General features: G+C 32.3%; 1 pseudogene; it reads left to right on the top strand.

Moving 5' to 3' along the window:
• The first annotated feature begins 278 nt into the window (after positions 1-278).
• On the top strand, positions 279-397 carry LOC120602589 (uncharacterized; annotated as a pseudogene).
• The last annotated feature ends 3,123 nt before the right edge of the window (positions 398-3,520 follow it).

A 3,520-nucleotide genomic window follows, 5' to 3' on the forward strand; every position in this document is an offset into this window, starting at 1 on the left:
TCCTTTTATTCTCATAAAATAATAACATTTGTGATATACTTTGCCTTTTTTTCACTTATGACCTTGGGCATTTTGTTAACATCATACATAAGAGGCTACGTCTGATCAAATTTAAAAATAATATTACAAATTTTGAACCAAGTCTATATCATTGAAAACCCAAACACATGACCAAATGTCTCTTTCAAATGCTATTTCTAGTAACTTAAGTCCACAGAAGTAACACTTTATCATGTCATATGAGATCAACATTCCCATTTAATCAAATAACAAATTAAGTCTACGGCCATGCCACCCTGAACATGCCCGATCTTGTCTGATCTTGTAAGCTAAGCAGGGTTGGGCCTGGTTGGTATTTGGATGGGAGACCACCTAGGAAGACTGGGTACTGTAGGTGTAAAGAAAAAAAAAAATGAAGTCAATTTGGAGATAATATTCTTTAAAGGTGAAATATACCAACTTTTACCTCATCACATTGTATAGAGGAAATGCTAATTTAAAATACATATATTATTTTCCATAAATTTAGACAAAATAATTATTCTCTTTCTGCTTCAGTTTCCTTATCTTCAAAGTGTGTTTTGAATGAAATAACTGGGATTACTATTAGCTCTTTGAAAAGTCTACTATTTTATTATTTCTCAAAGCAATTACTTCTTTTTAAATCAAACATAATAGACGATGTATCGGAAAGATAATGGAATATATCTTTGACTTCTTGGAAGAGGTAAACAATTAATTTTTGTTTAATCATAAACAAAAGTTTTGTGATTATGGCAGATTCAGTGGCCTCAGCAGTAGCCAGCCATGGGCTGCTTAGCAAAGTATCACTATTAATATGATTTAACCCTTTAAACTTCCTTTTTCCATGTCTCCGGGTTCAAAATTTCATGTTCTTAAAATGGAATATCTGGATTGATTCAACTCAAGTCTCTGATCACCTCTGAAACAAGAGACAGAAGGTAGTCTCATTGCTGGAGCACTTTACTGTGGATTAAAGCTTTTATAACAAGACACCAGTGCCATGACCTTGACAGCTATACCAAGAGGTGTTTATTTGTCTTATATTCTGAGTATAATTCTGTGTACTAAACACATCCTAGTTATTGTATTACATTAGGAGAGAAATTACTGGACACCATTATTAAGTAAATATTTTAATTTCACAAAGGGAATTTAGTAAACAGTACATTTGCAGTGCTTTATTTTTATATACACAAAATTCTTGAATTTTCTTTTGAGTTTACCTCCTTCTTTTTTTGATGTAGGATTACTGCCGAATGTAAGTTTGATTCCTTAAAGATATTGGAGTCTAAGAAAATGGAGTAAGTAGAACTGATTTCACCAGGAAGTCAAAGAATATAATTTCTAAGATAATACTCTCATGTTTATTATTATATAACTATTTATTTAATACATATGGCAGTTGGATTAAAAAATCAAGGCATGTTATTTTACTTATGTATGAATGAAGAATAATAATTTTTACCTATGAAAAGAGAGACAATTAGGATTAAATAATGCATTTAGGGGAATTTAGGAATAAAAATGTTAAAAATATGACATTGTAAAAATTCATTCATGGTCTAGCTATCCCTTAATAGTTTTACCAGATGGTTGCTAGGCTGTGAGTTCCCTAAGGACATCAAATTCTTATCACTTATTATCCATTAGAAATTGTGGCAAATGATCAATGCTTGTGTATTTAATAGAAAAAAAATAGCCTTGGGGGGAAAGAGAAATGGAATTACAATATAAAATATACTTAAAATGAGACTAATAAAACCATAATTGTAAAGGTGAACTGGCGTAGAACCTGAACAAGAATGCACATATATAAGAAATAGAATTGGGGGATGTGGCGGTCATAGCTGGACTGGCCCAGAAAACAGGCACTGGCAGGATGACTTGACCAGCCCTTAAACTCACTACCCCAGGCAACTGTCAATCTTCCTCTTTTTCTTGTGCCAGCCTGTCACTCTCCTCTGATTCTTTGAAACCATATAGATTGTACAACAGTCCAAGGAATATTTCTCTTTTATGGCCTTGAATCTTTAAATCATATTCGGTTGATATTTGACATACTCGTTGACAGCCTAAATGGATTTTTTAATAGTGTAGCTTAGATAAATCTTTCTTCTGTTGTAGGGGAGCCAAAAATGTTTTTATGGCTAACTCTAGCTTAATAAGCATCCAGAGTTTTAAAAAACTGCAACCATTTAATTTTTAATATGGATTGGTTCCTTTTGGTAATTAAAAACAAACATTTTGTAAAACTGCCAGCACATTAATCAAAATAATATAGGGTTATGTACATCAGGCATTTAAACATGTTTTAAACCTTTCTGAGATGGAATCATGAAGTAAAATTAAAATAGACTGAAACAATTTTCTTTATTGCTTAAGCCTGGTATAGACCAAAGGTCATATATGAAGTTCAGCTAGGGCTACATAACATTCCAGTAGATTTTAAGGTTTACTTAGTAATACATATCTAAATATGTGTGTGTGTCATTATAATAACATGTAGCACCAAGAAATAAAAGACGTATGTATCATCTTGGTTATGTAGGCCTCAAAGATTTTGTCACTTTGAGGTCAAGTTTGATCAATGGTGATGAAAATCTCTTTTGTTTTTCTCATTAGGAGCAATGCTAATATGGTGCTCTTGAGTCAAGATCACAATGTAGCTAGACCTTTCTTGGCAACTTAGAGATAGAGACTTCGTCTTATGCAGAGAGCAAATAAAAGAGCCCTCCAAAGGAGTTTTCTTTCTTTCTTGTGCCTAGGTGGCTATGTTGTTAGTAAGCCCCAGACGTAAGGATTATCAAGTATAATCACTCCAAGGCCTTCGGAATGGTTATGCTTTCTACAGATCAATGTAGTGTGCTGGTGTTTCATTCACTTGTATTATTTCTGTACTGCCAGGGGTACTCCAGATTTTTTTTTTTTTTTTGCATTTTAGTCATTATATCAGAAAATTAGAAATCAAATACAAGTTATCTTACACTAGTTTGTAATAAAAATCAACATGTTAACATTTTAATTTTAATATTAAACATCATTTGTCTTACTCTTTTACTATTATCTTGCTAATTTTCCAACATTACATCCTAATAAACACACATACACATGCACACACGTGCACATACTCACATAATCTCCTATTGTGCCATCCTGGCAGCTCTTTTGATTTAATCAGACTCTTAGGTCATGAGAACATTAAGAATGATCAGACATTTTATTGAAATACTGAAGATCTTGAGTAGGCAAAGCAATCCTGAGAAAGAAGAAAAAGAAAAAAAAACAGGAGGCATCCCTGTTCCTGATTTAAAAGTATATTTAAAAATATAGTAATCAAAATAGGATGGTCTTGTCATAAAAACAGACATGTAGATCAATAAAACAGAATGGAGAGCCCAAAAGGAAATCCATGAATGCATGGTCAATTTGTTTTTGACAAATGAAGCTGGAATATATAATTGAAAAAGGATAGTCTTTAATAAATGGTGTTGCGAAC

This window comes from Pteropus medius, unplaced genomic scaffold, assembly GCF_902729225.1.
Source record: "Pteropus medius unplaced genomic scaffold, Ma_sr-lr_union100, whole genome shotgun sequence".
NCBI lineage: Eukaryota > Metazoa > Chordata > Mammalia > Chiroptera > Pteropodidae > Pteropus > Pteropus medius.